An 8,020-nucleotide genomic window follows, 5' to 3' on the forward strand; every position below is an offset into this window, starting at 1 on the left:
ACACACACACACACACACACACACACACACACACACACACACGACTGGTTTGAGACTTTGAGTACCTGTATCATTCACAGCCTGGGAAGGACTTGGTAGGATTCAGTGAGTATCCAGGTGGAAGAGCGGTTATAGATCATGGTTGAAGCACATCATCATTTCTCATTGGTTTGTTTCTACTATACCAAGACCTAATGGGTTTATGCCTGTTGCCTCACCCCTCCACACTGCCCACTCCTTCCAGCAGTCCCTCTCCCCATCCACACTGGCCTCCTTTCTGTTTCTCATGTACATACAAGATCTCTCCCACCCTGAGGCTCACCTGAAGTCTTTTTCCCTCTTACTGGACTTTTCTCCCCACTAGTCTATTGTAGCTTTTTCATACTCATCCTCTTCTTCCTTTTTTAAATAAAAAATTTGGTGACAATATGCACAACAAAACATATGCCACACCAACAACTTCTTCATAAACCATTCACTGATATCAGTTATCTTCTTTTTTTTTTCAGTTACATTTTTCAAGCGGTGCTATCTTTCTTTCTTTCTTTTTTTGGTTCCATTAAACCGTATTTATTTCAATAATTCGTGTGTAGTTAAAAATCATTTTATTGGGGGCACTTATAGCTCTTATAGCAATCCACATGTACTATTTTTCTTGACAACCTTTTCACTAACATTAACACCAACTCACCGCTTTCCCTTAAGCTGCTCATCCATTCTTTTGCATTGTTTTGGTCAATATGATCCCATATAGATAGCTCTCAAAAACAGTATGATGTGTAATGCAGATTTTCTTTTCTAATTCGTCAAAACTATTGCTTGGTTCAAAGAAAACTTCAGGGGATGCTTTCGGTTCAAGATGTAAAGATTTCCTCAGGGTAATAGTTCTTTGGAGCCATCAGGCCTTAATGGGTTTAAAAATCTGAATAATAAGAGAATTTGACCCCTTTTAAACAAGATGCTTCTATAGAATTCTTGCTCTAAATGTTCAGTATTGGTAACTGACACCATCTAATTATTCTGGCCTCATGGTAAGTGAGGATGCTCCTTATGGCAACCACTGAACTTTCCTACTAATCTGTATCTGATCCATCCTTAGGAAGACCCTTCATGACTATCATCCTCCCTTCTCTTTCCTGGCACATATTACTATTTGCTTTCATGTGCTTACTCATATTAACATGTCCATGTGTTCAAAGCCCATTCCCTGCTTCCCTGTAAGCTTCATGCAATACCCAAGAGGATGCCTGCTTCCATCACTACTGTGCCTGGATATAAACTTACCCAAACCCAGACCATTGCTGTCGACTTGATTCCAAGTCTTAGCAACCCAATGGAGGGCTTCCCTAGGCGCTGTAAATTTTTATGGGAGCAGATAGTCTCATTTCTCTCCCAAGGAGCAGGTGGTGGGTTTGAAATTCTCACCTTGCAGTGAGCTGTTCAATCCTTTCCTAATAGAATCACCAGGAATGCTATGGCTATAGGATGGGCTCAATAAATACTGTTGAATGAATGAAGGAATAAATGAGTGAATAAAAGCCTGTGCTCAAAGATGGTCAAGAGATTGCTATTATGGGAGATTTGTGTCCCATACTAGATCCCCCAAGCCAATTTGTTCTCTAAAATTTTTTTATTAAAAGATCATTTTATTGGGGGCTTATACAACTCTTGTCACAATCCATACATCGTTTGCATCAGGTGAATTTTTACATATGTTGCCTTCTTTTCTAGACATTTACTTTCTACTGAGGCCTTGGTATAAGCTCCCCCCCCCTCCTTCCACCACCTTCATAACCCCTTGTTACGTAGATTGCACATTGCTATTATTTTCATCTTTCATACCGCCCGCTGTCTTCCTTCCCGTGTTTTCTGTTGTTCTTCCCCCTTGAGAGGGGTGTATGGTTGTGTGTCGATCATTGTGATAGGTTCCCCCTTTCTCCCGTCCTCTCTCCCTCTTCCCCTTACCCTTCTGGTATTGCTATTCCCACTCCTGTTCCTGGATTCTGTGTGCCATGAGCTCCCATCTCTTATCTATATGTGTGTCCATGTTCCGGTCTAGTCTGAATTGAGAAGCAGCATTTGGGTGATGGTAGTGGGGGATGAGGAAGCCTCAAGGAACCAGAGGAATGTAGTTTGTTTCATTGATGCTTTACTGCGCCCTGGTTGACTCATCCCTTCCCTCTGACCCCTCTGTGGGGGGATTGTTCCACTGTCTACAGATGGGCTTTGGAGCTCTTTCTGCTCCAACCCCCCTTGTTCTCAACAATATGTTTTGGTTTGTTATGTGTCTGCTGATGCCTATTACCCGGTCCCGATGACTCCTCATGATCGCACCAGCGGTGTGCTTCTTTCATGTGGACTTGTTGCTTCTCTGCTGAATGGCAGCTTGTGTAACTTCAAGCCTTTAAGACCCCAGATGCTATATATTTTAATAGCTGGGCACCATCCTCCTTCTTCACCACATTTGCTTATGCACCCGTTTTGTCTTCAGCAATTGTGTTGGGAGGGTGAACATCACAGACTGCCACTTAGTTAAGACAAAGTGTTCTTGTATTGAGGGGAGGGTATGAGCACAGGCCCGAAGTCCATCCCCGACCTCAGTGTATTGCCATATAAATATGTGTACATAGGCCAATGCTTCTATTTTTGTGGATTAATGTATTTACATATGTACACCACTATGTTTATACCTCTATTCATTGCTTTGTGTCCTAGGTCCTTCCTCTATTTCCTTTTACCTTCCTCCTGCCACTTTCCCCTATTTCTGCGTCTTGGGACTTCCTCTTAGCTAGTTTGCTGTTGCTCTGACACTGTGCCCTCCATCCCTATCTCCTTCTGTTATTGACTCTAATACCCTAGTTGTTCCCCTGTCTTTGGCGCTACCTGCTCATGGTCCCCTTCTCCCACCGCCCTCACCCCCCAGGTCTCCCCAGGACTGTTGCCCACTGCTTTCTCCTCGGGCATGCTTCCCATACCTATCTTACATAGGTAGGCACACTGACTATTGTCAGGGTAAACCAGCCCCTGACAACATCACAGGTCCGTAGGCACAACTGTATGGCGGTCATTTATAAAGATTACAGTAAAGTCATAGAGAATAAGAGAGATAGCAAAATGAAGAAGTCAGACACATTTCATAGTGGCATGCTTACCTCCTAGAAGGCCACGAGCTGAGCAGCCAGGTCCACACAGAGCACAGGAGGAGGAGGCGGAGGAGGAGGAGGAGAACTTTGTTGTTATATGGGGCTTTTATAAGTAGCCATTAGTCATGCATGTTCAGGAGTTACATACATCACACGGTGGGTGGTAATCACAGTAAAGTCCCTGAGCTCACAGGTGAGGAAACCTAAGACCTGCATTGGGTGGGAGATGGGTGCCTTGGAGGGAAGAGATAATCAAAGAATGTCTGCTCCTTCAGGGAGACCGAGTCAACCATGTGCTCACTTTAAGGCAGCATAGCTGTTAGGGGAGAATCTGTGGGAATGACATTAGAGCAGGATAATGTGCTTGGACTTTATCTCTGCTTTAGCTTTCCAGATTCCTTCTGTTACAAGTTAGGGAATATAGTCCTGGTCGTCTTTCCCTCAGCGTTAGTTTCCCACAGCCTGTGACAGCCCAAAGTGATTTAAAAAAAAAGAAAGATTGAAAAGAGAAAAGGAGAAGAAACAAGAAGAAAAAGAAAAGGGAAAAAAGAAAAAAACAAAGATAGAAGAAATATACAAAAATCCCAGGTCTGTTCGCTGGCCTTCAGGACTGTCCAGGAGCTGCCCCTCTAAGCCTGGAGTCCCTTTTGGGGGGCTCCTAAGGGGCTCTGTAACTTTGCTTTGCTCCAGCTGCTGGTTTGGTATATTTCCTTCTTGGTTCGCCCCACTGTGGGGGGTTCAGACCCCACTACCTCCCCACCGTGTGACCCCAGAAATGTCCTTTGTTGCAGTCTGCTCCAGTAAGGGGACAACGTGACATGAGCTGTTGTCAGCCACCCAGTCCCCTCTGTGTCTCATTAGCTCCCCGAGGGGACGTCATCCTCCAGTCCTGGTGTGCCCGCATGGGGTCCAGTCCGGCTCTCTCTCTCTTTTTTCCTGGTCTGCTTCCATGTGGGTGAGGCATGCTGGCCCCGCTCCCAACCTGTAGGCTTAGTGTTGTTTTCTGTCAGACCTATTTCTAGGGAGGGGATCCGTTTGGCTCTGGTTGGGGCCAGCCTGTAGCTCTCTCTTTCCATGCATCCTTCCATGTGGTCATGCTGCCCTCATGGTTTGGTGTGCCGTGGTAGGGTCTGCATGCCCACTCCCGATTCTGTGGAGACAAAACCAGTACTCTCCCCTTGGATGGGTTAGTGCCCTGCTCCCTCCATCATCATCTCACTTTAACACTACCCTCCCTCTCCTTCCGTCCTTTCCCCATTGTTGTGTTGGACCAAGATGAACCTCCTTGGGTTTGGTCTCACCTCCCGACTCCCTCTATCTCCACCTGAAAAGCCAATTTCTTTACATATGATTCACCAGCTCCTTTCACTCCCAAAATATTATTTCTCTCCTGTCTGCTTTTCCAAATTAATGGGGACATCATGCTGTTGTGAATTTAGCATTTTGCAACCAGAAATTAGAAATTACACTCTGCCATTTTATGATCAGAAGAGAGAGTTGTCTATCTGGTTTTCTGATCTAAATGACGGGCGCTCCATTACACCTGAAACCTAACTTCTAACGAACACACTTGACGTCTGCCCCTTGATGTCTTGCTACAGTGCACTGCATGTTCCCACCCCGCCTCTACTGTCCACCATGATGTTCCAGTTAACTGCTTTACACAGAAATATGAGTACCAATGCCGAGTGTAATGTGCATGGATTAGAGTTCATTATGAATTGGAATTTGTGGTGCACCTCTGATGGACTCAGGTATTGTTCTAGACCATTTCAGAGAGAAGAGCCATGGGTCCTTCCAACAAATGATTGACCACATTTCAAAGAATCAGGATAAAATAAAATACAAGGGGCTGCGTTAGGCCATGTTGACTAGACAAACAGACCCAGCGACACTCAGCTATGTGTTAGAAAGAGCTTGATAGCAAGGAGGCATTGTATATCAAGAAAGCATCTTGATATATAATTATATAGATAGCAGCCCAGTCCAACTCAAGTCCTTAAGTCTGACACTAGTCCATAAGTCACTCTTCAGACTCAAGCAGCCACATGCAAGGATACAGACTACAGGAAGATCACAGGTCAGTGGGTACAGACTCATGTGGATCCAAGATTGGTGGAAACATGGCAGGGCTCCAGCAGCTTCAGGGTCATTGGTAGGGAGTGAAGGGGGACAGAAGGGCGAGAGGAAAAAAGGGAACCCTTCTCTCTTCTAGTGTCCTCCTGAGATGGCCATACCTCCAAAGGGCAGTACCAGGTTATGCCCTGATTGACAGGTTTGACTCCACTCCTAGCCAGGACTGTCTAGTTGATACAAAAGCATCAAATTACCACAGGGGCTTCAAAAAGTTCATGGGAAAATGCAATGAAAAGATCATGGAATTTTTACATGAACTTATGAAATCCCCTCATGTACTTAGTCTTACAAGTGTTAACACTGAGCAGAACCCGTTTTTGGCTTTGAGCATCCTATAGGACTTTAGGACCGTGACCACAAAGTGGATCATCACTAGTTAATACTGTGAAAAATGTGCCTTACCTAGAAAGTGGCAAACCATTCACGCCAGGCCCCAGTTTGCACTCTTTCAGTAATTGCATTGCCTTCGGGCAAAGTCCAAGTTCATCAGCAGAGACCTGCATCGTTCGGCTCTCACCTAGCTTTCCCACACGCAGGGCTTAGGCCCTCCCAGGACCAAACGGAATGGTTGATGGTCTCCCTTTTCATTCTTTCACATCGGCGAAGCTTCTGCCTGAGCACCGCACCCAGCCCCTCTGCACACTCACCCACCGTCTTGCACACTCACCCACCTTCTTGAGCGCTGGGTCTAGGAGTCACATCCTTTTGGAAGCCTGACTTGACTCAAGTTTGTTTTTCATTCTCTCTGCAACCTCTTATGCAAATACATTTGCCTATGTGAGCAAGTTACTAAAATTCATGGGGAAATGGCATGAAATGAGCATGCATCTGTTGTGCATTTCGGGTCACTAGGAGTTGGAACTGAGGCCACAGCAGGGGACTTGGGTTTGGGTTTGTTCCGTATAGAGGAGTTTCTCAGTGGCACAAAACCTGCTTTGAACCAACAGCGGCCTCTGGGAAGAACGACCTGCTTCTGAAATGTCACAACCTTGGAAGCGTTCGGAGCCCCGTTTTATTCTGCAACACATGGGCTTTCCATGAGTGGAGTCAATCGTTTCTTTTGGTTGTTGCTGTTATGCATAAATAGAGGTACAGATATGCACATGAAAGTTATTAATATTGCTATCCATAGCTAATGTGTATTAAACACTATGTGCCAGGGACTCTCTTGGCTTCTCTCCACATTTTAACTCCATCCCCACAGTGGTTCTATGTCACACCGCCAGCAAATGACAGAATTTGCACCAAAACTCTAGAGCCGTGAGTTTCACGGTGATGTCACACCACCCCTCCCCACACTGGGTGCAGTCACTGGTGTCACCCAGTGCCACTCCCTCTTGATGGTGCACTCTTTGAGGTCATCTCGTTGAGTAACTGGCACATTGTATGAACTCATGAATGAACAAATGAATTTGGCTAAAAAGAAGAATAAACACACTCCTTTATTTTAAGGGGTACGTAGTCTTTTTTCCTCCTTCCTTCCTTTATGAAACAGTTGCACAACCTTTTAAACAACCCTACTATAATCTACGCAAGGTCGCAGGAAAACTCAACAACCTACAGATGCAATCTTGTTTGCCGAAGGTGAGGCCTTGAAGCACCATTTGACAAAGATGAAGAATGACAACCTCCCCTACGTAGTACACCCCAACACAAAGAAAATGAAAATCTTCACAACGGAGCCAGTAAACAACCGCGTGACAAACAAACAAACACTGAAGTTGTCAATTATTTCATTTACTTGGGTCCACCATCCACATCCGTGGAAGCATTGGTCACAAAATCAAAGGACTGGCAAATCTGCTTGCAAAAGAACTCTTTTAAATCTTTCATCATTTATGTCATTTAACTTTTTATTATGAATTGAGTGAAGGTTTACAGAGCAGATCAGCAGTTTTCCACTTAACAATGCATAGATATTTTGTTTTATCTCATTGATTCTAATCTCTACAAGGTAACATAATGTGTTCTACTTCTTCCCTGTGTTTCCTAAACCTTTCTTTCTTAACCCTTCTGAGCCTTGTCCTTGGGTAAATATTGCCCTTTTTATTTCAAACAATCATTCTAAAGTATTTGAACCTCACAAGTGTTATCATTCCCCTTTATAGACCTGCTTGTGGTTTGACTGAAAATTGAGTTACAGGAGTGATTTCATTCTCAGACCTGAGGAAGACTTAGTGCTTGGGGGTCCCATCAGTCTGTCTGCCAGGAAGTCTGCTGTCTTAAGACTTGAGGTTTTGTTCCACAGTTTTCTCTCACTCTATCCAGGGATCCCTTTCAGAACAGTTGATAGTAATAGTCGGGCACCATCTAGTTCTTCTGGCCTCAGGGTCGTGGAGACTAATTGTGGCAGGCTGACTTTTCCAGAGAAACAGACCAGTGAACTCATCTAGGTGTAAGGATTTGGTATCAAGAAGGCAACCCAGCCCAGTCCATCTCAAGCCCATGGGCCAGACGCTAGCTGGGGCTTTCTTCAGACTCATGCTGGTGGAAGAAGCAGGAAGCTAGGAGGTGACAGTTTGGTGGAGGCAGGGTCTGTATCATGGATCCAAGGTCAGCAGGAACATGGCAAGGTGCCACCGATTCCAGGGTTGCTGGGTGTGGGGAACAGAAGGATTTCTCTTAAGTTGTCTCCCCAAAATATGTACCAAACTTAGCTGCTTAAGAGTGACTGTACAATAGGTGATCAGCGAGAGTAGGTCAGAGGTTATTCTCCTTAACATCGGCCATCTGTAGTGGCT

Source organism: Echinops telfairi, unplaced genomic scaffold (genome assembly GCF_000313985.2).
Source record: "Echinops telfairi isolate 266 unplaced genomic scaffold, ASM31398v2 ScPeMD7_7468;HRSCAF=8506_0, whole genome shotgun sequence".
NCBI lineage: Eukaryota > Metazoa > Chordata > Mammalia > Afrosoricida > Tenrecidae > Echinops > Echinops telfairi.